General features: G+C 47.6%; 1 long non-coding RNA gene across 3 annotated transcripts; it reads left to right on the top strand.

Annotated features, from left to right (window-relative positions):
- Positions 1 to 19,886: 19,886 nt before the first annotated feature.
- Positions 19,887 to 27,673, top strand: LOC126068365 (uncharacterized). 3 transcript variants are annotated; one of them, XR_007515646.1, is made up of 3 exons: positions 19,887 to 20,106; positions 26,989 to 27,163; positions 27,334 to 27,673. It is a non-coding gene; the product is annotated as an uncharacterized LOC126068365 (long non-coding RNA). The 3 variants fall into 3 exon arrangements; XR_007515647.1 differs by lacking the exon at positions 19,887 to 20,106 and adding an exon at positions 22,876 to 22,980; XR_007515648.1 differs by lacking the exon at positions 19,887 to 20,106 and adding an exon at positions 25,371 to 25,886.
- The last annotated feature ends 10 nt before the right edge of the window (positions 27,674 to 27,683 follow it).

Raw genomic sequence — 27,683 nt, 5'->3', positions numbered from 1 at the left:
ACTTCTGATGGCACAGGACAGGAACCATCCCCGAAGACAAATCATCAGGCATGAAAAGGACTGGTCAGTGGGGGGGGAGAGAGATGCTGATGAAGAGTGAGCTAATTAAATCAGGTGGACACTGGAGAGTGTGTTGGTAACTCTTGACTGGAGGGGGGATGGGAAGATAGAGAGAGAGGGAAGATGGCAAAATTGGCACGAAACGAGAGACTGAAAGGGCTGACTCAATAGGGGGAGAGCAAGTGGGAGAAGGGAGTAAGATGTATGTAAACCTACATGTGACAGACTGATTGGAATGGTAAATGTTCACTTGAAGCTTAATAAAAATTAATTAAAAAAAAGAATGCCACTAGCCACTTTGGGCTCCTCGTGCCTCTGGATCAACAGGCAAAGAAAGGGGTTACCATATTGGCTCATGTGATTGATCCTGATTACCAAGGGGGAATCAGAGTGATATTGCGTGATAAAAGTAAAGAAGAGGATTTCTGGGACACAGAAGATCCCTGAGGACGTCTCGTAGTACTACCATGCCCTGTGATTAAAGGCAATGGAAAACTACAGGAACTCAATTCTGACATGATTGCTAATGGCCCAGAAGGTATGGGTCGCCCCACCAGGCAAAGAACCATGACAGTTGAGGTGCTTGCGGAGAGTAAAGGGAATGCAGAAGTGGTGGTAGAAGAAGGTAGTTTTAAATACCAGTTATGACCACGTGATCAGCTGAAGAGATGAGGACTATAATTGTTATGAGTATTTCTTCCCTGTATGTGTGCATCAAATATTTTTGTTTTCTTCACTTAAAAAATAGAAGATGTAAATGGTACTAGTGCAGTTAGGCCAAGAGGGGAACTGACTTTCCCAAGATCACACCACCAGAACCCAGCCCTGCTTGAAGGTGTCCACCATGCATGCTGCTTCCCACTCCTGCTTGAAATTCTTGAGCCTCTGAGTTTGTGCATTAGCTACAGGGGCAGATATTCCAAAAGGCAAGGTAAGCATTGTCAACACCACATTTTGATGTGGTGAAACCCATGCGAAATTGTTCACTACAGATTAGTAATTAAGCACAAGTAAACTTGTGCTTACCTTGCTTACTGGGTTATCTGCCCCCATCAGGGATTGTCAATTTGAAAAGAGGCTTTGATTCTGTAGGAAGGTGCTGTGGGGTTGAGAGAAACAGATGCCAGCCATACCTAGAAGCAGAGACTTTGATGTGGTGACAAAATATGAAAATGTTCACTATAGATGGCCTGGTAAGCAGGTAAGCCCTGTGCTTACCTTGCCTATTGGATAATCTGCCCCTAATTAGCTACATGCAACGTCAGCCAACAGGTTCTTATCTCACATACACTTGCTGACGTCCCTAAGAAGAAGATGCTAGAATGATCCTCACTGTAAGGGTGGGGGACCAGGGAGGCTCTGGGAAGCACAAAGACTTGTATAGGGTTGGAGACTGGTTAAGAGGGATGAGCTGTGTCTAAACCCAGCTGTTTGCTGCACCCAAGCCTTCCCCAGGTTCCGTGGGCTGAGGAGAGAGGGCTGTGTTGGTGTCACTGTGTACAGTTATGGAGATGGCATGGGGAGAGGTGAGCATTAGGCAGCCCAGAGGATACTTTTGGGAGGTCTCATCTGAGGTCGGGCCCAGGTAAGGGGACCCAGGACATGGCTTCACTTCCTTGACAACAGAGGACATAGAACTTGGAACCCTGGTAACCAGGCACCCACATGCAAAACAAGGCCCCCTACCCAGCTCACTTGAGTGGAGACACTCGAGCTGAGAACATGTTTTCTTGTTGTTTCTCATCCTCTTTTGTACCGAAGCTTGAGAAATCCAGGAGTTCGACCCTGTCCCAAAGGCTGAGACAAGGTCTCATATCCCACCCCCGACAACTCCGGCCACTTTCCAAAAGGAAACCGAAGGTAACACAGGGTGGCCAGAGCTGCCAATCCAAGCCAGTCCACCACTGTGATCCCACCTGGGTGGCCTCACATCCCACCCCAGGTTATACCAGCCCCCAGGCCATGTCGACCCTTGTCCTCATGGGGTCCCTGGTAACAGGGGCAGGGAGGAAATGAGGACAGAACCGCTGAGACAGAAAGTTGTTGGCTGAGGCAGGGTCCATTTGGGAGAAAGGTGGGTGGGAGTCAGAGAAGGAGGGCCATGTGATCTGGGGAGATTTGGGAGGGGAGAGGTGAGGATGAGGATGATGAAAATGGTGCTGTTGCTTGAGGGCAACCCCAAGCTCCAGGCCCACAGCCCCTCACCGTCACTGGGTTCATGGGGCGGGGTCTGACCTGGAATGGGGTGGTGGCCGGGCCTAGTCCATCAGGTTGGGTGCCTTGGAGACTGGGAGCTGGAGCACCAAGGCAGAGACCTCCTTTACGTCCCTGCCCCAACCCCACTGATCACATAGAACTCTGCAACCAAAGTCTGCCCAGAGGTCCCAGTTCAGACCAGGGCTTTAGGGAGGGACTGTCGGGGTCACAGTCTGAGTCAGCACTCTCACCTGGGCCTTCTCTGAGATACGGCTCGCCTTGAGTGGGGCAATCAAATCGCAGTCCTAACTACTGGCATTGCCTGGGCCAGTGCTGACCCTGTGCCAGCCCAGCTTCTGCCAGATCCTGCTGCAATACTCAGAGCTTTGATTTTTCTATCCGTGGGCTTGCCTGGGGCTGGGTGGTGCAGCCCCCAGGCCGACCCACTCATCACATGGTGACAGATGGGAAACTGGGAGCTCCTCTGAGGCCCAGGGTCACGAGGACCCAAAGGGGCAGAACGTGAAGGAGGTGGCACAGAGGGGCCCTTGATGCCTCCCGGGCCACTGCCAGCACTGTTGCTCCAGAGCCCGGCGAAGAAGATCCCCAAGGAAAAGGAGAATGGCATCATCCACTCGGGGTCCAGGAAGGGCTGGTGTAGGCTCAGGGTAAGTGCAGGTGAGGGGAGTAGGTCCCCGGGTGGGACCCTAGATGACCAGGGGGCGCCCGGGGCCCAGACACCGTCCTGGAGACCACCAGTTCCCTCCCAGGACTTTCCCTCTCGAGGGCCCCCGGTCCCCTCTCAATGAAATTGACCACCAACCTTTCCTGTCCCCCCAAGCCCCTGCCACTGCCCTCCCTGCCCTGGCCAGCTACAAAGCCTCTTTTCCCATATTTGTAGGAATATCAGAAAGGGCTTTTTCATAGTGTTGTCGCTTCACATCAGCCCATGCGTCTTTTTGCGTGTTGCTGCTGTTTTAGTGTTTAACTTCCAATCCCAGGGCCCTGGGCAGCAGTCGGCTGGACTGTCCTTCCACACCTTCTCCCAGCCTCACACATCGTCACGCTTAGCAGGCTTCTTTTACCCTGAAGCGCAGGGCTCAGGCTATGAAACATCTTTTTCTGCCACCTGCAAGCTCGAGGAACACATCACGTGACCCCTCCAGTTCACAAACTGTGTCCTCACTCACTGCAGAATGTTCCAGAAGGGGGGCCTGTCCCCACAGTGACTGAGCCTCTCACTGCTGCTGGCCCTGGACTGATTTCCTTCTGCCGCCCTTTCAGCAGGGCTGCAGGAATGCTTATGTGTGTCCTCACACAGTGACCCACCAAGGACAGACTCCTAGGAGTGGCATGCTAGGGGAAGGATGTGCACATTTCAAGTTAGGATCACTAGAGCCAGGCTCCTTCCCAAGACAGCGTTCGCAGTCCTGTGGCCCAGTATCCTATGGCAATGGCCGTGTCCCTGCATCGAGCCAGTTCTGGGTATTAGAGTTCTTTTCCATTTTGCCAATCTGCTGTCAGGGTGGCCAATGGAACTGCAGGGTGGCTTTGAGGTGTTTGTTGGCCCTGGGAAGCGGAGCCCCCCTCACTCCTTTACTGGCCATTCGGATTCACTCTTCCTGAGTCATTTGTTCAGACCCTCAGTTCTGTGGAGGTCTTTCTCCCACCCCAGGATCTCCAAGCTCTCACCCGTGGCTGGATCTGGGTGCTCCACAGCTTCAGGTTCTCAAAGCCCCCTTTAATGTACAGAAAGAAAAATCCATGTCTTGCTTATCTCATGGGCGTGTCTGCTCTGTGCACTGTCTCCAGCTGGGAAAGGGTGAGCTTGCACCAGACATTCCCCTCTAAGTCAGGAGCAGAACAGGCCTCATGTAGCGCAAAGGGAACATCACAGAGCCCTAGCATCGGACGGTTCAGGGCACTGACTAGGTGACTTCGAGCAGACGCTAGACGTCACCAAGCCTCTGTTTTCTCATCTGTGGAATGGGGTGTTTTGTGAGGACTCACTGGGATACTGCTCTTCCTCCAGGGAGATGCCATTGTTACTTAGTTAACAAAATCCCTTCAGGTTCCTAATGTCTGTAATCATCCCCCACCTCCAATCCTGCTTGGAAAGCCGAGGCCTGTTTGCTGCTGAAGGCACTCCTGTCCCTCCTCCTGCCACAGGTCACTGAAGGAGAGGGAGTGCCTGGGCTGAGCTCCAGGCCCCAACCCTCCTGGTGGTTCATGGGGCTGCCTCTGACACTATGTCCCTCCTCTGTCCCCCCCCCCAGTGTGTCTGTGGTTCTGAAGAGGACCTGGATGAGGCCTGGGTGACGAAAACTTTCAAGGCAGGCTCACTGGAGAAGCTGGTGGAGAACTTGGTGCCCGCCTTCCTAAAGGGTGACTTCTCCTACATCGAAATCTTCCTTGGAACCTACAGAACCTATGCCACCACCGCGCAAGTCCTAGACCAGCTGCTCCAAAGGTGAGCGCCTGCCTTCCACAGGCCAGTGGAGACTCTGCCCCCTACCAGCTGTGAGTCTGGAGAATGTCACTTCACCACTCAGAGCCTGTTTGCTCCACTGACAAATGGGGTGGTAAAGGACAAATCAGCTAGAATTACTATCAGGACCCTGTGGGACAAGCCATGGGAAGTGTGTATCAGAGGCCAGCTCTTTGGTAAAGGGTGTTGGAAGGGCTGGGATGTTCACATTCATTATTTTCTTCTCACCCATGAAGAAGCTGTCTGGCTCAGCCCTCAGTGACCGTGTGCCCTTGAGCAAACCTATTTCCCATTTGTAAAGGGGGGTTGAGATTCTTTTTAGTGGGTCCTTGACCTTGGTATAGCCAGAATAGGGATCCCTGGAGGCTAGTAGAGGGGTCCTAAGACTCTCAGATACCTGGGAAGGTGCTGATTGGGTTCACTCCTTCACCAGTTAGCCATGAAGCCCCTACTGTTGCAGACACTGTTCTAGGCACTTAGCATCGTTCAGTAGATGGAGCACATAGGAAGCCCTGCCCTCCTGGGCCTCCATTCTAGTCGGGCAGTCAGACAGGAACACCAGATACCTTAAGCAGATAGTGTCCACAGTGCATTAGATGTGACACCCTCACGCCACCTCTAGGTATGGATGTAATCACCCCTCTTCTGCCCAGGACGGTGAACCCCAGGAGCAGCTGAAAGGGTGAGTGGACTTTGGGCGGAGAAAGAGGGGCTCCTGTCTATACAGAAGGGTGGAGGCTGTATGGGGCCTGTGTCTGGATTGGGGCTGGGCAGACACTGCACCCCATACATCTAGATTCCACTAGAGGAATGAGTTTAGGAGCGCCCCCTGCAAGACATAAGCAGTCATACAGAGCTGAGGGTGGAACCTGGGCGTGCTGGGGAGCAGAGGGGAGGCTGGGGGCTCAGAGAGGCCTCTGAGAGAACCCATCCCCCCACAGTCCCCTCACATTTCCACTTGCCCCCTCCCCTATTGGGGGCCCAAAATAGGAGGTGTGGGGTGGGAGGGAGAGAAATGTGCTCCTGAATCTCACTCCCCAGTCGTGGGTGCTCAGCTGCATGTGGGGCCCCTGTCCCAGGGGAGAATAGCGTCCATGGGAGAAAAGACCATCATATGCATGCAGAGAATCAGGCAGCATGCTGGTGCACAATCTCCAGAGGAGGGGCCCTATGGCCTGGGCAGCTGGGGCAGGGGACAGCCTCCATATGTTGCCCAGCATCAGATAATCCTAGAGCACTACTGTGTGCCAGGCTGTGAGATGAACATGCAGACACACATCTCTGTGCCCTTAGAGGGTTACTGTCCAGTGGGGAGAGGGCCAGAGGAGAGAAAGAGATGTAATTCAGGCTTTCCGAGGAGGGAGAGTTGTTCAGACCATTGATGGGGAGCTCCCTGGGATGGAGGCTGTGTGCTAGCCCTCTGCTCAGTGACCAGGCCTGCTACTGCCAGGATAGCCAGAGGGTGTGATGCAGGGTGATGCTGACCTTTGGAAGGATGGGCAGACACAGGGCTCTTTGCAGGGGAACCCTGGGAGGGAAGTGTGGCAGGAAAGCAAGGCTTCTGACCCTGCTCTTCACCACCCACCCCCAGCGCCATCTCTTTTATCCTGGACACATGGCTGAAGGAATACTTGGAGGATTTCGATCAGCCTCCATACTTCCCCTGCCTAAAGCTCGTGGTGGAGTATGTGCAGGTGAACATGCCAGGCTCACATCTGGAGCGCCATGCCCAGCTTCTCTTGGCCCAGCTGGATCAAATGGAGGTCACTGAGCCACAGCCAGAGGGTGAGGAGGACTGGGCATGCTTGCATGTGAGCTTGTGAGGGGGACACGGGAAGACCCCCAGAGGCTGGGGTTGACCTATAGCGCAGAGTAACCTCAGACCCTCCTCTGGTGGACCATGGTCTGGGAAGACTTTCTGGGGTGGAAATCTTGGGAATGGGCTTCTCTTGATGGCCGTGAGATGTTTTTCATCATCGGAAAGGCATGAGGAAAAGCAGTCATATTGGTGAACATTTCTCTTCTTGCAGCTCCAGAGCCAAGGCCAGGGCCAGTTGTAAAAGTAGCTCAAGATCCATCTTTGCCCCAGGAACTGGCTCCTGCACCATGTTCTGGGGTATATTCTGCTCCTGTATTGGCACCGGAGCTCCACAGCACACCACCTATTATATCGCCAGCTCCAGCACCGGCACCAGATAGAGAGCCAGCTGGAGGGGTGGATTCCCAGCCAGGGTCACCTCCAGAACTGGCTCCTGGATCACTGGCTGATGTCAGTCCTGCTTCTGATGCAACATCGGAGCTCCATACCACACCAGGTATTTCATCACCAGCACCTGCACTGGCACCAGATGGAGGGCCAGCTGGAGGGTCAGAGTCTTATCCTGGGCCACCTTCAGAGCTGGCTCCTGGACCACTGGCTACTGTCAATCCTGCTCCTGCTCCAATACCAGAGCTCGATGTAGCCCAGGCCCTCCTCCAGCTCCATCACCAGCATCCGATGGACAACTGGATGGAAAGGTGGATTCCCATCCTGGGCTTCTTCCAGAACCGGAACCTGTACCACCAACTCATGTCGATCCTGCTCCTCCTCCAACACAGGAACTCCGTAGAGCAACAGCTGTTCCATGACCAGCTTCAGCTGTGGCAGCAGAGGAATAGCCCGATGGACGTTCGGATTCTTAACCTGGACCACCTAGAGAGTGAGACACTGGACAACCTGGTGATGGAGATCCTGGTCCTGAACCGACACTGAAGCTCAATAGAGCATCACCAGCTCCAGCACTGCCAAGAGATGGAGAGCTGGATTTTTACGCCGGGCGACTTCCAGAACAGAATCCAGGACCAATTCCTGCGTTATATTCTGTCCTTGCAGCAACGTTGGAGCCGGGTACAACAACAGGTCCTCCATCACCAAGTTGAGCAGGCAGAGAGCTTGCTGGAAGATCGGATTCTCTTCCTCGGCCAACACCATAATGGGCTCCTGGACCACCTGGTGGAGTTGATCATGCTCCTGGACTAACACTGGACCTCCATAGAGCGCCATCACCAGCTGCATCACTGGTACCAGATGGACAGCTGGCTGGAAGTTCTGATTCTTATCCTGGGCTACATCCAGAACTGCCTCCTGGACCACCGGCTGATGTCATCCCTACTCCTGCTGCTACAACAACACCAGAGCTCGCTGTAGCCCACCACCCTTCATCTCCAGGTCTGGCCTGGGCACCAGGAGAACAGCTGGCTGGATGAGCTGGATTCCAACCCTGCACAACCTCCAGAAATGATTCCTCTATCACCTGCTGATGTTGATCCCGTTCCTGCACCAACACTGGAGCTACTCAGAGCTCCAGCAGTGGCACTAGACAAAGAGCCAGCTGGAGCATTGGCTTCGTATCCTTGGCCACCTGCAGAACCAGCTTCCATACCACCGGCTGATGTCCATTCTGATCCTGCACCAACACTGGAACTTGTTGGAGCCACAGGTCTTCCTTCTCCAGCTTCATCACCAACAGCAGATGAAGGGCCAGCTGGAGGGGTGGATTTCCATCCTGGGCCACTTCCGACTGCCTCCCAGATGAACAGCTAATATTGATCCAGCTTCTGTTCCAACACTGGAGCCCCATCTCCAGCTCAGTCTGGGGCACCAGAGGCTGAGCTAGTTGCCACACCTCCTCCACAGCAGCTCCTTATTGACAGCCAGGGAACATCTACTCCAGAAGCCGACCCTTACTTCTCCTCACCTCAGTAGGTACTATTTAGTTTTTAGTATTTTTCCAGCTGAATTTATTCTGTATAGTTTATAGTATTTTAACTGGTAGATTTCTCATTAAATAAAGTTTTGTTTTAATAGCCTGTGAGTGTGTAATACAGTGGCTTTATGTACTTTCACAATCCTATTCACCGTCACCAGCGTCTACTTCAGAACATTTTCATCACCACTGTGTTGATTAATATTATGTGTCAACTTGGGTAGGCCATGATTCTCAGGGTTTTGGCAGACATTATGTAAGCATACTCCATTTTATGATCTGATATGAGCAATCAGTTGGAAGAGGCGTTTCCTTGGGAATGTGGCCTGCAAATTAATACATTTCCTGGGGTATGCAGCCATTAATCTGGCCAATGTGTTTTTCTCCATCCCTGTTTTGAAGGACCACCAGAAGCAGTTTGCCTTCAGCTGGCAAGGTCAGCAGTACACCTTCACTGTCTTATCTCAGAGGCATGTCAACTCTCTAGCCCTGTGTCATAATTTAATTCACAGTGACCTTAATCGCCCTTTCCTTCCACAATATGTCATGCTGGCCCATCACATTGATGACATTCTGCTGAATGGACTTAGTAAGAAAGACATATCAATGACTCTACAGTTATTGGTACAATATTGCTACAGGGTGGGAATTATTCCAAAAAAATTCAGATGTCTTCCACCTCAGTAAACTTTCTAGGGCTCCAGTGGTGTGGTCATGTCAATATGTTCCTTGTAAAGTCAAGGATAAGTTGATGTATCTGGCCCCTTCTACAACTGAAAAGGAGGCACAACCCCTGCTGTACGTCTTTGTATTTTGGAAGCAACGTACCCCTCATTTGGGTGTGGTACCCCAGCCTATTGATGGATGTTTGCAGCTGTTTCTTCTCATTTTGAGTCGTGCCACATCAGCAAATGAAGGCCGCAAAAGCTTTACTCCATCCACATCATTAAGGTCAAATCTACTTTGAGGAGTCAGATCTTCCCCAGTTATCTTTTGACTGGGGGGGGGGGGCTCATTTTCCAGCACTATATCAGACAATGTTCTGCTGCTATTCATAAGGGGGGGCTCATTTTCCAGCACTGTATCAATGTTCTGCTGCTATTCATAAGGTTTTCACTGGCTAATGCTTTTCAGAAGTAGACTGCCGGATCCTTCTTCCTACTCCGTCTTAGTCTGGAAGCTCAGCTGAAACCTGTCCTCTGTGGGTGACCTTGCTGGTACCTGAATACTGGTAGCATAGTTTCCAGTATCACAGCAACACACAAGCCCCCACAGTACGACAAATTGAAACACATGTGGGGAAAACATCCATTAATAATTGGAACCTGGAATGTATGAAGTACGAATCTAGGAAAATTGGAAATCGTCAAAAATGAAATGGAACGCACAAACATCAATATACTAGGCATTAGTGAGCTGAAATGGACTGGTATTGGCCATTTTGAACCAGACAATCATATAGTCTATGCTGGGAATGACAACTCGAAGAGGAATAGTGTTTCATTCTTCGTCAAAAAGAACATTTCGAGATCTATCCTGAAGTACAACGCTGTCAGTGATAGGATAATATCCATATGCCTACAAGGAAGACCAGTTAATACGACTATTATTCAAATTTACGCACCAACCACTAGGGCCAAAGACGAAGAAATAGAAGATTTTTATCAGCTGCTGCAGTCTGAAATTGATCGAACATGAAATCAAGATGCATTATTACTGGCGATTGGAATGCGAAAGTTGGAAACAAGGAAGAAGGATCAGTTTTTGGAAAATATGGCCTTGGTGATAGAAACAATGCCGGAGATCAAATGATAGAATTTTGTAAGACCAACGGCCTCTTCATTCCAAATACCTTCTTTCACCAACATAAACGGTGACTATACACATGGACCTCACCAGATGAAACACACAGAAATCAAATTGACTACATCTGCGGAAAGAGAAGATGGAAAAGCTCAATACCTTCAGTCAGAACAAGGCCAGGGGACGACTGTGAAACAGACCATCGATTGCTCATATGTAAGTTCAAGCTTAAACTGAAGAAAATCAGAGCAAGTGCACGAGAGCTAAAATATAACCTTGAGTATATCCCACCTGAAATGAGAGACCATCTCAAGAATAGATTTGATGCATTGAAGACTAGTGACCAAAGACCAGACGAGTTGTGGAACGACATCAAGGACATCAACCATGGAGAAAGCAAGAGGTCACTGAGAAAACAGAAAAGAAAGAAAAGGCCAAGGTGGATGTCAGAGGAGACTCTGAAACTCACTCTTGAGCGTCGAGCAGCTAAAGCAAAAGGAAGAATTGATGAAGTAAAAGAACTGAACAGAAGATTTCAAAGGGGCTCTTGAGAAGACAAAGTAAAGTATTATAAGAACATGTGCAAAGAGCTGGAGATGGAAAACCAAAAGGGAAGAACACGCTCGGCCTTTCTCAAGCTGAAAGAACTGAAGAAAAAATTCAAGCCTTGAGTTGCAACAGTGAAGGATTCCATGGGGAAAATATTAAACGACGCAGGAAGCATCAAAGGAAGATGGAAGGAACACACAGAGTCATTATACCAAAAAGAATTAGGCGATATTCAACTATTTCAAGAGGTGGCATATATCAGGAACCGATGGTACTGAAGGAAGAAGTCCAAGCTGCTCTGAAGTGATTGGCGAAAAACAAGGCTCCAGGAATTGATGGAATATCAATTGAGATGTTTCAACAAACAGATGTAGCGCTGGAGGTGCTCACTCGTCTATGCCAAGAAATATGGAAGACAGCTTCCTGGCCAACTGATTGGAAGAGATCCATATTTATGCCTATTCCCAAGAAAGGTGATCCAACCGAATGTGGAAATTATAGAACAATATCATTAATATCACACACAAGCATAATTTTGCTGAAGATCATTCAAAAACAGCTGCAACAGTACATCAACAGGGAACTGCCAGAAATTCCGGCCGGTTTCAGAAAAGGACGTAGAACCAGGAATATCATTGCTGATGGCAGATGGATCCTGGCTGAAAGCAGAGAATACAAGAAGGATGTTTACCTGTGTTTTATTGACTATGCAAAGGCATTCGACTGTGTGGATCATAACAAATTATGGATAACATTGCGAAGAATGGGAATTCCCAAGCACTTAATTGTGCTCATGAGGAATCTTTACATAGATCAAGAGGCAGTTGTTCAGACAGAACAAGTGGATACTGATTGGTTTAAAGTCAGGAAAGGTGTGTGTCAGGGTTGTATTCTTTCATCATGCCTATTCAATCTGTACACTGCGCAAATAATACTAGAACGTGGACTATATGAAGATGAACAGGGCATCAGGATTGGAGGAAGGCTCATTGACAACCTGCGTAATGCAGATGACACAACCTGGTTTGCTGAAAGTGAAGAGGACTTGAAGCACTTACTAATGAAGATCAAAGACCACAGCCTTCAGTATGGATTGCACCTCAACATAAAGAAAAACAATCCTAAGAACTGGTCCAATGAGCAATATCATGATAAACAGAGAAAAGATTGAAGTTGTCAAGGATTTCATTTTACTTGGATCCACAATCAAAAGCCATGGAAGCAGCGGTCAGGAAATCAAAAGACGCGTTGAATTGGGTAAATCTGCTGCAAGGGATGTCTTTCAATTGTTCAAAACCAAAGGTCTCACCTTGAAGACTAAGGTGCGCCTGACCCAAGCCATGGTATTTTCAATCGCATCATATGCATGTGAAAGCTGGACAAAGAATAAGGAAGACCGAAGTAGAATTGATGCCTTCGAATTGTGGCATTGGTGAAGAATATTGAATATACCGCAGACTGCCAAAAGAATGAACAAATCTGTCTTGGAAGACGTACAGCCAGAATGCTCCTTAGAAGCAAGGATGGCGAGACTGCATCTTACATACTTTGGACATGTTGTCAGGAGGGATCAGTCCCTGGAGAAGGGCCTCATGCTTGGCAGAGTACAGTGTCAGCAGAAAAGAGGAAGACCCTCAACAAGGTGGATTGGCACAGTGGCTGCAACAATGAGCTCAAGCATAACAATGATTGTTAAGGATGCTTAGGACCAGGCAGTGTTTCGTTCTGTTGTGCATAGGGTTGGTATGAGTTGGAACTGACTCGACAGTGCCTAAGTACAACAACTGCAACAAGGAAGATCAGTTAATGGAACTATTATTCAAATTTACACACCAACCACTAATGACAGAGATGAAGAAATTGAAGATTTTTACCAATTCTGCAGCCTGAAATTGATCAAATATGCAATCAAGATGCATTGGTAATTACTGGTGATTGGAAGGAGAAAGTTGGAAACACACATGAAGGATTAAAAAAAAAAAATTTGGATTAGTAGTTGAAAAATATGGCCTTGGTGATAGAAACTATGTGGGAGATTGCATGGTAGAATTTTGCAAGACCAGTAAACTATTCATTGCAAATACCTTTTCTCAGCAACATAAATGATGACTACACACGTAGACCTTGTCAGATAGAATACAAAGGAATAAAATCGACATATCTGCAATCTACATATGTGGAGACAACTGAGACATTCAGTATCGTCAGTCAGAACAAGGTTGGGGCTGACTGCAGAGCAGGCCATCAATTACTCATATGCAAGTTCAAGTTGAAGGTGAAGAAAATTAAAACAAGTCCACAAGAGCCAAAGTACAACCTTGAGTATATCCAAACTGAATTTAGAGACCATCTCCAGAACAGATTTGATGCACTGAACACTAATGAATGAAGAGCTGATAAGTTGTAGGATCATGCATAAAGCACATCATACATGAACACAGCAAAAGGTCCTTAAAAAGACAAAAAAAAAAAAAAAGACCAAAATGGATGTCAGAAGAGACTCTGAAACTTACTCATGAACATCGTGTAGCTAAAGCAAATGGAAGAAATGATGAGTAAAAGAGCTGAACAGAAGATTTCAAATGGCATCCAAGGAGACATAAAGTTTCTAATGAAATGTGCAAGACCTGGAGTTAGAAAACCAAAAGGGAAGAATAAGCTCAGCACTTCTCAAGGTGAAAGAATTGAAGAAAAAATTGAAGCCTCAAGGTGCAATATTGAAGCATTCTACAGGTGAAAAACTGAACAAGCAGGTAGCATCGAAAGATGATGGAAGGAATACACAGAGTCGCTGTGCCAAAATAACTGTCAAAATTCAACCATTTCAGGAGGTAGCATATGAGAAGGAAGATGTCCAAGCTGCACCGAAGGCATTGGTGAAAAACAAGGCTCCAGGAGTTGTGGGGAAATCAATAGAAATGTTTCAACAAGCAGATACAATGCTGGAAGCACCCACTCATTTCTACCAAGAAATTTGGCAACAGCTACCTGGCCAACCGACTGGAAGAGATCCATATTCATGCCCATTCCAAAGAAAGGTGATCCAACAGAATGCAGAAATTATTGAACAATATCATCAATAGTGTAATAAGTAAAATTTTCCTGAAGATACCTCAAAAATGGTTGCAGCTCTCCATTGCCAGGGAGCTGCCAGAAATTCAAACTGGATTCAGAAGGGGATGTGGAATGATGTCAGATGGATCTTGGCTGAAAGCAGAAAATACTAGAACAACATTTACCTGTATTTTATTGACTATGCAAAGGCATTAGACTGTGTGGATCACAACAATTTATGGATAACATTGCCAAGAGTGGGCATTCCAGAACACTTAATCGTGCTCATGAGAAACCTGTACATAAAGCAAGAGGCAGTCTTTAGAACAGTACAAGTGGATACTGCATGATTAAAAATCAAGAAAGGTGTGTGTCAGGGTTGTATCCTTTCACCATATTTATTTAATCTGTATGCTAAGTAAATAATCTGAGAAGCGGGACTATACGAAGAAGAACAGGGAATCAGTACTGGAGGAAGACTCCTTAACATCCTGTCATATACAGATGACACAACGTTGCTTGCTGAAAGTGAGAGGACTTGAAGCACTTACTGATGAAGACCACAGCCTTTAATATGATTTATACCTCAACAGGAAGAAAACAAAAATCCTCACAAGTGGACCAATAAGCAACATCACGATAAAGGAAGAGAAGACTGAAGTTGTCAAGGATTTCATTTTACTTGGATCCAGAATCAACGTCTACCGAAGCAGCAGTCAAAAAATCAAAAGATGCATTGCACTGGGAAAATCTGCTGCAAGAGATCTCTTTAAAGTGTTAAAAAGCAAAGATGTCACTTTAAAGTCCTTAAGGACTAGTGTATGCCTGACCCAAGCCATGGTGTTTCCAATCGCTTCATATGTGAAAGCTGGACAATGAATAAGAAAGACCGAAGGAGAATTGATGCCTTTGAATTATGGTGTTGGCGAGGAATATTGAATATACCACAGGCTGCCAGAAGAAGGAATAAATCTGCCTTGGAAGAAATACAGCCAGAACGCTCCGTAGAAGCAAGGATGGCGAGACTTTGTCTCGCTTATTTTGGACATGTTATCAGGAGGGACCAGTCCCTGGAGGACATCATGCTTGGTAAAGTAGAATATCAGGGAGAAAGAGGAAGCCCCTCAATGAGATGGATTGACACAGTGGCTGCAACAGTGGGCTCAAGCATAAGGATTGTGAGGGTGACACAGGACTGAGCAATGTTCTTTCTGTTGTACCTAGGGTCACTATGAGTCATAATTGACTTGATAGCACCTAACCAAAACACCACCACCTTTTAATCATCATTTCACCCTCTTCCCCTCTCATACCTATTTAAACTATTTTCTCTTCCGCAGTGTTCCATGCTTTCGTGCTTTTTATATGGCCTGTTCCCCAGGCCTGGAATACCCTTGGCTGGCAAACTCTTACTAGTTCTTTGGAATTCAGTTAAGGCATTACTTCTTGTAAAAATTCTTCCCTGATTCCATCAATCAGAAGTGGTGGTCCTATTTGCTTTCTTGCCATGCTGTGTGCCTCACTTGCAATACAACACTTTTTAATCTTGAATTGTGATGGCTTACTTCTCTTCCAAAATGAGCTGAAAGACAGGGCTCATGGAGTGTGTTTGTTGAATGAATGAGATCTGATCCCTCACCTTATGTCTGCTCCTAATTACCTGTGCTGCCCTCCAAAGGTGACCTGCTTTCCAGCTCCAAATCTGTAACTGTAAAACACAAGGGTTGGTTGGACCACGTGGAAACTCCAGCTCTGTTATCATGCTCTTATACCAGTTTGGAATTTCCAAACATTTGGTTCAGTAAGAACTTTGTCCATTTATATTTTGTTTATTACATGTATACAACATGATGTTTCCTTACATAAGCCATTCTCTTTCCTTTGTGGCTAAGCTTGCTTATTGTGAACTCTCCTTCTAAAAAATAAACTTCTTGGGAGTGGTTCAAGGAGTTTTGACTGTATTTATAACGTTTTCTTTCATGAGTTGAAGGCGGGGGGGCTATAGAAGGCTATATCGTATATTACCTACACATTCCTTAAGTCTGAAATATTTTTTTAAAAAGTAACAACCTATAGAGACCATGAAGAAAATCATTTTATCTAAGCTGTGCCTTGTGTGTTAGATTAAATCTAAATCTGTACGGGATTACACTGGATGACAAAAAAAAGAAAAAAAAGCAACAGTTATTAAAACACAACTAAAACTCTTTGGTGTCAAGTTGATTCTGACTCATAGAAACCCTACAGGATAGAGCAGAACTGCCCTATAGAGTTTCCAAGGAGCTCCTGGTGGATTTGAACTGCAGACCTTTTGGTCAGCGGTCATAGCACTTAACCTCTATGCCACCAGCATTTCCAAAAGACAGACACATAGGTATAAAATGTTACATAGGGTAAATTTTGGGATAACCTGTGAGTCTTTGTGAATGAAATCAATTGCATTTAGAGAAGCTGTTTATTGCTAGAGAGATAAAAGTGTAATTAGCAATTATAAAGGAGTCTACAGAGGTTTTGCTCACAACAGACCAATGGGCGGATTTCTGGGGACTTGGCAAATTGGTGGGGTGCTTATATCTTATCTCTTTCTTTTCTTTTCAAATATACCCCAATCTCTTGTTCAGCAATTTCTGGGGGGGAAGAAAAGTGCTTGCGATCACTCGGGATTTATATCACATCCTAACATAGCCATTTCCTGAGCTAGAATACTCCAGTTATGTATGTGAGGCAAGTAGACCGAAAAACAGAAAATGAATGAGGGCCTGGATGTCTTTTTACAAATTCATATCCTCAGGTAAGCATCTCGTTGCTTCCTGTTGCCTCTCTTTATAATGTTGACACTGATAAAGAGAAAAACAATTTTTTTTCCTAGTTAAAAGTTCACATTATTCATGCTAGTTAAATATCAGTGAAACCTGTCCTTATTTTACCCAGTAGATAGAGCTACAAGTTTACAAGGCAAAAAACATTCTTCCCCCATTTGGATGCTGTGAAATATATTTTTTAAAGCGTCAGAGCTAGAAAGAAGCTAGTCTGAAGGCTCACGCATTGGGCTTCCTTATTTTTGGTGTCACAAATAAAGTCACTTTAGAAAAAGATGGCTGTTGTTAGCAGAGCGTTCTGAGGGGACCTCACTAATTGAGTTAAATACTGAGTCAAGCTCCACTGCATTACACATCATTCCACAGAAAAACTCTGGGCAACAACAGCATCCGGATGCCTGATTAAAAATAATAATAATAATAATGACAGAACTTCATACAATCCCAGTAAAGAGAACTGAGAATCTCCTGGAGTTTTATAAAATGGAATGGCCCTCCTTTATTTAGCCAGCATGGCAAACTAATAGCATAGGTCTTTTACTTGAGGGCTTGCCTATGTGTGGATGCTTTCTATCAGGAGGTCCAGTTTGGACTCCCATTTAACCAATACTGACTTCAGGATCGTTACATGAGAGAGGTAACAAGAGGCTCTGGGGTGGGTCCTGGGAATCTGCATTTTAACAAGTACCCCTGGTGACTCTGTTACACACTTTGGGAAAAGCCTCAGAGAATAACTGTTACTGATATTCAACCAGGAATTTGCTTTTGGTAAGAGGGGCGTAGAAGAAGTGAAGATATCACTAGAGAGCTGGTCAGCTTGGCATGCTTAACAAAGATAACAGGTTCTTTTTGAAATATTTAGCTAATCAACTGGAATGAAACTGAGTTATGGACCTGGCGTTTCAATTTGTACCGCTGAATTGTCCTTGGTGTATTTATTTCCTATGAGTTATTTTTGGCCTTTCTTATCTATTCTCACATATTGTGTGCAAAATGCCCTGTTTTCACAGTCTTAATGTCATTAGTGTTCTGTGTTGCAGAGCTGACTTTTCCTTGTGAAAGAATGACTCCATTGATCTAGGAACTTATGCAGGTGTTCTCACACATGCTGGATAGCAAATCACCTGCGGAGCTTTTTAAACCTATAGCTACACAGGTTCCACGCCTCACCCCAATCAGAATCTCTGGGCACAGGGGCCCAAAATCTATACCCTTAAAAACCTTTACTGTACAGCCACGCTTGAGAACCACTGATGTAATGATAAACCCCAGATCAAACCCACTGCCATTGAGTTGATTGTGACTGATAGCGATCCTATACTACAGAGTAGAACTGCCCCATAGGGTTCCCAAGGTTGTAACCTTCACAGAAGCAGGTCACCACATCTTTCTCCCATGAAACGGCTGGTGGATATAAACCACTAACCTTTTGGTTAACAGCTGACCACTTTACCACTGAGCCACCAGGACTCCTCCAGTTTAATGCTAAAACCAACCCAAACCAAACGCATTGCCATCAAGTTGATTCCGACTCATAGCGACCTTAGAAGAGAGCAAAGGAGATTTTCGTTGAGACTTCAAATGTGTTTTTCTTGCTTGGACATCTGTTTATTCCTGCTATAACCAGAACCGGTGCTATACTTGATTTAATGTGCTCCCAGAAACTCTGAATTTTGTGGTATGCGTGCCCTGATACTGAGCAATGTGATGAACAATGTCCAAGTTTACTCACTGGGCTTCACTTCTAGCACTAAGACACACTGACAAGGATGAAGTTCTCTCTAAGTGGCAGTTTAGTCCCCTTGATGAATAGTGAGAGAGAACTGCTTGAAGCAATGTGGTGGAATATCACACCACCTGGTCTGAAGGCTTTAGAGAATTTAGCACTTAGACTCTTGAGCCACATCAGTACAACACTGGGTAATAAGAGCTTGGCTATGCTGAACCACAAAGCTTCTAGATGGCCACTCTGTACACTAAGTTCAGGTCAAGTTTGAGAGATGTTAGAGGCAATGGGCTTCTTGATGTCCTGACTCTGGAATTACAGAAGAGCATGTGGGAAAATTTTTAAGACTTCTAAGGCAGGTTTGCTATGGCTGCTAACCAAAAGGCCAGCAGTTCGAATCCACCAGGTGCTCCTTGGAAACTCCACAGGGCAGTCCTACCCTGTCCTATAGGGTCGCTATGAATCGGAATGGACTCGACGGCAGTGGGTTTTAAGGCAGGTTAGTGTACAACCACTCTAGCTTACACTGCAAGCATCAGGTCCCTGCATGTTTTTCCTATACTCCAAGTGCCCTTCCTGAACTTGCCGTTGTAGTTGTAGGACACACTGTAAATTACATAAAGTAGGGGGGACTTTATGCCAGAGTCTGGCCCAGCTGCCACTCAGAAACACATGCCCAATATTTCAGAACACAGTCCTGTTATTTCCAAGGATCATACAGTGTCCATTTCTACTTTCCATACCCCAACCCCAAGTTGGCATAGGTTGTTGTCCCTTAGTCTAAGAGTGGGTGGTGTGGGAATTAAACAGAGCGCAGTGGTGAAAGGTCAGGGGTTCCAATCCACCAGCTGCTCCTGGGACAAAGCAGTCCCTCAAGATTTACAACCTTGGAAACCCTATGGGGCAGTTCTACTCTGTCCTGTAGGGTCCTATGAGTCTAAATCGAGACCACAGCAGTGGGTTTGGTTAGCGGGTTTTTTCCCTCAGCAGGTGCCCAAACCATGAGCGTCACCAGGACACCCCGTGCTTAGTCAGTCACTGGAATGCTCTGCATCACTGGAGGAAGAGGTCTCAAAACTTGAAAATAACATGGGGCAGGTGTAAAACCGACGCTTTCTGACAGATTTCCTTAAAATGTTGCTCCTCGAGGGTGGTCCTCGGACCAGGCGCATCATCACCACAACCTGGGAGCTAGTTAGAAAGGTGGACTCTCAGGTCCCTACCCCAAACTTACTGCATCGGAATCCGCATTTTAACAAGGTACCCAGGTGATGACTATTATTAGGATTTTAGAAACTAAAAGATGTAGCAAATGATCAATCAATCAGTCCCCGAACACGGATCCTCAGTCTTTTGCGCACGTCTCACACCCTCTCTGCACCTTAGCAGCTGAGCCCCCAGGGACTTGGGAGCAGGCGGTCGAGGGCTATTTTGTGATTGGCTGCTGTGGCCACGTGACTGCCGCTGGGCCTCCCGTGCGAGCGGATTGGCTCTCGCGGCCGCTGACCGACAGGGCCGGGGCGGGCCAGAGCCTGGTCGGAGGGTATGGCGCGTGGACCGGAGGGGCGAAGGCGCGAGAGCCTAGTGCGCCTGCGGGAGCGGCAGGTTTTTTTTTTTTTTTTTTTCCCCAGAGCCGTCGGAGGAAGCCCGAGCGTTTCTTCCGAGGTGAGCGACGCCGCGGGGCTGCCAGTCGCATCGCACGTTCGCCGGGTGGGGGCGAGCGGGATGGGCGGGGCGGGGCGGGGGTTCACACGCCCCTCCCCCACCCCGGGATCCCCGATTCTGAGGTGGACGCAGACCCTCTTCCCTGGTGCGGGCGGGGTGGGGGCGGCGTGACCCGGAGACCGAGCCCGAGTGCCGCCTGGAGAAGCTTCTCTGGCCCCTCGACCTGCAGGCGAGCCCTCGGCCCAGGTTCCCCGCAGTTGGGCGCTCTGAGTGGGCTGCAGGGCCCAGGTTCCCCTCATTTGGGCGCTCTGAGTGGGCTGCAGGGCCCAGGTTCCCCTCAGTTGGGCGCTCTGAGTGGGATGAAGGGCCCATGTTCACCGCAGTTGGGCGCTCTGAGTGGCCTGAAGGGCCCACGTTCCCCGCAGCTGGGCGCTCTGAGTGGGCTGCAGGGCCCACGTTCCCCGCAGCTGGGTGCTCTGAGTGGGCTGAAGGGCCCCGGTTCCCCGCAGTTGGGCGCTCTGAGTGGGCTGAAGGGCCCAGGTTCACCGCAGTTGGGCGCTCTGAGTGGGCTGAAGGGCCCCCGTTCCCCGCAGCTGGGTGCTCTGAGTGGGCTGAAGGGCCCTGGTTCCCCGCAGTTGGGCGCTCTGAGTGGGCTGCAGGGCCCAGGTTCACTGCAGTTGGGCGCTCTGAGTGGGCTGAAGGGCCCAGGTTCACCGCACTTGGGCGCTCTGAGTGGGCTGAAGGGCCCCCGTTCCCCGCAGCTGGGTGCTCTGAGTGGGCTGAAGGGCCCCCGTTCCCCGCAGCTGGGCGCTCTGAGTGGGCTGAAGGGCCCAGGTTCACTGCAGTTGGGCGCTCTGAGTGGGCTGAAGGGCCCACGTTCCCCGCAGCTGGGCGCTCTGAGTGGGCTGCAGGGCCCACGTTCCCCGCAGCTGGGTGCTCTGAGTGGGCTGAAGGGCCCCGGTTCCCCGCAGTTGGGCGCTCTGAGTGGGCTGAAGGGCCCAGGTTCACCGCAGTTGGGCGCTCTGAGTGGGCTGAAGGGCCCCCGTTCCCCGCAGCTGGGTGATCTGAGTGGGCTGAAGGGCCCTGGTTCCCCGCAGTTGGGCGCTCTGAGTGGGCTGCAGGGCCCAGGTTCACTGCAGTTGGGCGCTCTGAGTGGGCTGAAGGGCCCAGGTTCACCGCACTTGGGCGCTCTGAGTGGGCTGAAGGGCCCCCGTTCCCCGCAGCTGGGTGCTCTGAGTGGGCTGAAGGGCCCCCGTTCCCCGCAGCTGGGCGCTCTGAGTGGGCTGAAGGGCCCAGGTTCACTGCAGTTGGGCGCTCTGAGTGGGCTGAAGGGCCCAGGTTCACCGCACTTGGGCGCTCTGAGTGGGCTGAAGGGCCCAGGTTCCCCGCAGCTGGGTGCTCTGAGTGGGCTGAAGGGCCCAGGTTCCCTGCAGTTGGGCGCTCTGAGTGGGCTGAAGGGACCCAGAGATTCGTTACAAAGGTAAAAATGTTCTAAGCAGCTGGGCGCTGGTGGAGCAGATCTAAATGAGACGCTTAACTGCTGACTGGTAAATTGTGAGGAAGGAAATGCATGCAGTGAACTGCGGACTAGGTCAGCACACTGAGATTCTTGTTCAAGAAGACAGGATTTTGTGTGTGTGTGTGTGTGTGTGTGTGTGTGTGTGGGGTGGGGGGTCGCTGTGAACTGAGGCTTTTCTGGGGCTGTTCAAGAGGGAAATTAGTTATTTTCTGCATGTTACTGGGCTGTAGGGGGAAGGCAAGGTCTAAATTAAGCCTCTTCGACCTCCTCAGTTCTTTGAAAAGTGTGTGTTTGAAGAAGACCATTTGGCTGGCAGAAGAGGGATGTGTGGGGAGGGAATATCTCCTGTAAACCACGCTTTGAAAAGGGGAGGTGCCTGCAGGAGTTTAAGAGCAGATTAAAACTGCAGGGTATCCCCCACCTCTCTTCTCCATTTCCACAGACCTGCAATAGAAAGGGCATAGTGTACATCCTTACAGTGAAACATAAAAAGTCCCTTCAGTTTTCCAGTGGTTAACTAGTGTTAATTTTACTGTATTCTGGCGTTTGAATGTAATTCACTTAGAATTTATTCTGGCATGAGATTGACAAAGATTTATATTTACCTGATTCCTTGGAGACACCCTGATACCTTTTCCAAGCCCTTTTATTCCTCTTCTCCTTACAAATTTGTTTCTTTAGGAAACACTGATTTTCAGACATGTAAGTCATACTCCAGAGATGGTTTATCCAATAAGCAAGGTACACACGGGTTTACTTGTGCCTACCTACTAATCTGTAGTCAAAATTTTCCCTGTTTTTCACCACATCAAAGGTGTGATGAAACCCCCGTGAAATTGTTCACTACTGATTAGTGAGTAAACACAATTAACCCTGTTGTACACCTTGCTTACTGGCTAATCCACCCTTGCATACTGGCAAAATGTCTATACTTGATAGGCAATCAGTTAGCTTGGCAAGTTAAAAAAAAAAATTGAAGAGGGAGCACTTGGATCTGTTAGAGAGATGAGAACTCTGAGGTGAATGGAAGTAAAAGAAGTTGCAGCGAAGCTCAAGCTCGCTGGGAACAACTGTCCCTAGTAAAGTGAAATATAGGTTGTCGGCTAATACTTTGGAACACAAAGCAAATTATTGGTAATAACTTAAAATTTTGTCTAAAATTTTTAAGTTGGTGATGGTGAGGGAAGGAATTCTGAAGGTTGAGAGAGGTGGTATAACTTGAAAAAGTATATGCTTTTAGATCTAAAAAAAAAAAAAATGTCATTTTTGTCATGCAGGGAGTCCCCGGATTAAGAAGGAGCTCCGTTCCTAAATCTGTCTTTAAGTTGAATTTGTACATAAGCCGGAACAGTTAGGTACAGTTTGTATCTAATGTTAGTTAACCAGATGTTTGTCTTAGCACGTAGTGTTCCTTTTGTAGACATAAAAAGCATTATAGAATCATTTCCAGATACACTCAAATATCTTTAACATGATAATATGGTGATAATAAGAGTGTTTTAATGCTCTTTGCAAAGTAGCACCTGTTTATTATTACGAGCCATTGTATATACCTCAAATTTTCAATATAAATAGGCTTTATGGGGATTGGTTTGTAACTACAGGTTGCATGTTAGTGGGACGTTTGTAACTGGGGACTGCCTGTGAAAACTACACAAAGGGCGTGCAGTTCTTACGTTCACCTGTGGAAGGGGCTGTGAAAAGGTTGAAAAACACTGATCAGGTTAAGCAAGGGAAACCAGGAAGATTGGCAGGCTGAGTGCATCTTGAGGGACGCAGCATGTATTAGTGACCTATAGCACAAGAGTTTACTCTCTGAATCAATGAAAGCTCAGTAGTGTTACTTTCAAAACAATAACAAAATCATTTCCTTCCTGTCCTTTCTGTCCCTTGGGTTAGGCACGGGGAGGATGGAGAGTGAATGAAAAATTAGAGTCTGACTTGCATGCCTAAGCAGTAGTATCCCTTGAGAAGGATCTGTGTCACATTGTGTACATGTAAGAGCCTTCACATTGGGAGGGGTCTGAGCACCTTCCTTAGGATGTAAGGTAGAGCTAGATAGCATAGCTACAGGTGGGGGCTGGGAGTGCTGTTATCTGATACTGAAGCAGTGGGGGAAAAGGAGAGCCAGGAAATGTTGAATTCAGTGAGGCTCTTGCATTTGCAGCATTGAGGAGGCATTTCCAGGCAGAAGTGCCTCATTGTTGGCCAGCCTGGCTTTGCTTTACATGGCTTCCAGACGACCTGCCAGTCACAGTGGAGGCTCCTGTGGAGGTTACAGATCTCAGATGGTAGCTTATGCTTATGATGTGCTCTAGAAAAGAAAGGCTCCCAAGGACAGAAATCTAGGCTGCCATTCCTGTCACCCATGGGCTTCCAGAAAGCAGATTGTGCCTTCCCTACCAGCAGGTGGCACTGCTGTCTCTGGGAATTCCTGGAGGAGGTGAAATAATGGAGCTGGCAAACCAGCAGTGTGTAGCCTCTAGTCTACAGGATCTTGAGAGGCTTTGTGAGATCTCAGTCAAAGAGAAGCTCAAAGAAAATAGTTGTGAAAGCCAAATTGTTTACGTAAGGTTGAAATAATGTGTTTTGTGGAGACTGAGGGATGGTTGCGGTTATTTTGCTAGGGGTGTGTGTGTGTGTGTGTTTTTGCGTGTGTAGTGGGGGAGAAGGTGGGATGTAACCTAACAATTAAGCATCATAATACAGGTTTTGAATTTTGGGTTGCATAAATTGGGTAATTGAACCTGAAGTTGAAATCATGATTCAATTAAAATTCCCCATAACTTCATAGTTTCTAATTCGTTGCATGTAAACCTAGCCTACACACATGGGTGGGATTCTGGAAACATACATGTGACTTTTAAACCTGATCAATATCCAGTAATTATAAACCTTGAAGGTAGGCGTGAGAGTACTAGTAAAAATAATGTTGGTTAATTAGTGAGTATACTTCAGGGCTGGCACAGAAGGCAGGTCAAAGTTATTCTGAAATCAGGTTCTTCTAGAACTTGGAAGTTTCTAATAAGTATGGATTTTCTTAAATTCTGTCCCTTTGAGATTGTATTCACAACCCAATACTTGAACATTGGTTTTTTTGACCTCACGAGCCAGGGTTCATTCATCCATTCTCTTTTCTGAAATAACTAGATGGCTGTTCTTTGAGGTGAATTTTGTAGACATGATTTTTGAGGGAGATGGGTGCTGTTTCCAGTGAAGGGGAGGTTACAGTGTATAATGAGGACCTCAGCTTTGACCCTGACCCAGGTAGAGTACACTGCCTTTGGTGCCAGTACGCCAGTCACCTGCTTCCTCTTTCAGTTCGTATTCTATGTTCAGCTTATTGGAGGTTTATTTCTGTCTCTCTTCAAATGAACTGATGAGCTTGTTTTACTACCGATGACGAATCCTAAAATTCTGTTGGTGCTACCTCAACATTGTTAGTCATTAAAAAAAAAAAAATTTAGGGAGATGCAAATCAAAACCAGAAAGACATACCACCTCACCCCCACTAGAATGGCTATAATAAAAAAAAAGGAAAATACAGGTGTTTGCAAGGATGTGGAGAAATTGGAACCTCTTTCATTACTGGTGGGAATGCAAAATGCCATAGTCGCTGTGGAAAACAGTTTGGTGGTTCCTCAAAAAAGTTCAACGTAGAGCTATCATATGAGCCAGCAGTTCGAATCCTAAGCATATGGCTCAAAGAATTGAAAGCAGGGATGCAAACAGTACCTAACAACAATAACAGCAATGACCCTCAGAGGAAGGCAGGGTATTTTACAGATGGGGAAATCAAGACTCAGAGTTGTTAAGTAACTAAGGCAAGGTTACTGTGCTTGTGTCTTATCCCAAATTTCTTGCTCTAAACCTAATGCAGCCAGAATGCTCATTAGAAGTGAGGATAGCAAAACTTCATCTCGCATGCTTTGGACATATGATCAGGAGGGTCGAGCCCCTGAAGAACATCATGCTTGGGAAAATAGAAGGTCACCAAAAAAGAGGAAAGCCCTCAATGAGATGGATTGACACAGTGACTGAAACAGTGGGCTCAAACACAGCAATGATTGTGAGGATGGCACAGGACCAGGCAGTGTTTCATTCTGTTGTACACAGGGTCTCTGTGAGTCAGAATTGACGGCACCTAACAACAACAACAACAAACGTAATGCTGTGTTCCTGGTTGGGCTGGAGTCAGCCTTGTACAACAGAGATTCCTGGCTGCGGAGCAGTCCGTGTGGATAGCTCTAGCCCGCATAATGTGAGTGGAAGTGGGAGGTACTGAGATCCATTTCTAGGGAAGAGAGACAAACTTAACAAGATAACTCCCATGCAGCTCCTCCATTGTGTTTTCCACTCCTAGCTGGCTTGAAAGGAGTGAACTCCCCAGAGCAACCTTGGTCTTTGAGGGGAAGGGGAGATTGGTGTAGGCACAGGTATCTGGTTGCAGAAGGGGGTCACGCTCTGAACAAGGTAGGGGGCTGCCAGCCGTCCCCCCGAGTGTCTGTGAGGAAAGTGTGTCCCTGTTCCCTAGAACGCAGAGTTCGGTGGGTTCTGCAGCTGGACCACGGGCACCGAATGCTTTTGCTTGTAAGGACTGGTAGGAATGACTTACCCTTGGACCCCTGTCGTGGGTGGCTAGGTGACATGGGTGGAGCCACCAGTCCTCAGGCCCCTGATGTAGGTAGGTGAAGACCCTGTTTAAGAGGCAAAGAGTTGTCAAACATCAAAAACCCACCTCTCCACCACACAGCTGAGACTGTTAAAGTCAGATCTCAAGCAGTTGCACCGTTGCAGTCTACCAACAAGGGCCTGATCTGAAATGGGCCCACACAGCTCCATGCAGGGGTTAAAGGTATTCAAAGTTCACGGACCATTTGTGCCTGGACAGGAGCCGCTTCTGTCCTGAGCTCCCCAGCTTAGTGGAGCTGGCAGATTATCTTTTCCCCCAAGGCCGGGAGAATGGCTCAGGGTGTGCATCAGGACCTATCTCAGGCCCAGGGAAATCAATGGCCACTGAAGCTGGCTTGGGGGCTTGGGGGCACGGTAAAATAAACGAAAGTACTTAGCTTTTGCCGAGAGAGCTGTTGTTCTGTGGTTTGGGAGGTGTGAGTAGACTGTGCGGCTGGCTGTCTCTCCCTGAGGGAACCACGTCCTGAATGCCACCACCAGCCCTGCTGCAGTTGCTCTGGGGGATTGTGCCTGAGGGGCACTGGTTCCTGCCGAGTCAGGTCCAGCAACTCCTTGCAGCTTCTGACCCATCTCTCCGTCCCCCTGCCACTCAGTCTGACTTCTGAACTTTGCCTTTGATGTTCAGGGATCCTCCTTTGTCATATATATAACCATTTCACTAGTTTTTTCAGGTCTTTGTTGTAAGAGGGATCCTGGAAGCATCTGACTATTCCACCATCTTGGCCCCGCCTCACCCCAGAGCAACCTTAGAAATTGTTTCAGAGATGGCAAGACAGTTGTCAGCCTGGGTCCCTGGATCACTGCATTGAGGAGGCCCACCTCAGTGACAGACCTTTCACCTGTCCAGTATGTGTACAGGAGCTAGAAGTAAACTTTTATTTTGAGCTTGAGCCATTATCTGTGTTTGGGTCTATTTCTTCAGTCAACTTTAACAAATACACTCGAGCAGTGACTTAGTAATTGAAGTCGTGGGTCTGTTGGCCTAATGCATTCATTCCTTTTTTTGTCTCTGGCAGTTGGTGATTGATTGATCGTGGTCCAGCATGCAGAAGTGAGTGAGTGGTGAAAAGCAGCAGAGCTGATGGATTGTGAAGATGTGTTTGAAGGCTGTCACACTCTCTACTTCAGGGTAAGGCAAAGGCAGTGGCTGCCACTGTTAGTCTGACTTTGCCAGGTCATAGGGACTCTTGTCTCTCCAGCCTCTTGGAGTTAGTGCAATGGGATACCCTGCCTGTGAAAGGTTCCCAAAGCCTCTGTTGATTCAACTCATAGACACCATGCCAGTGAATAATTGTGAAGAGAAAACCATTAGGTTTTGGGTGATAGGATGGAATTCATTATGTGGGTGGAAATATCTCAGGCATCA

This window comes from Elephas maximus, chromosome 27 (assembly GCF_024166365.1).
Source record: "Elephas maximus indicus isolate mEleMax1 chromosome 27, mEleMax1 primary haplotype, whole genome shotgun sequence".
Lineage (NCBI taxonomy): Eukaryota > Metazoa > Chordata > Mammalia > Proboscidea > Elephantidae > Elephas > Elephas maximus.
The sequence above is the reverse complement of the archived record's forward strand: the minus strand, read 5'-3'. Positions and strand labels throughout refer to the sequence as shown.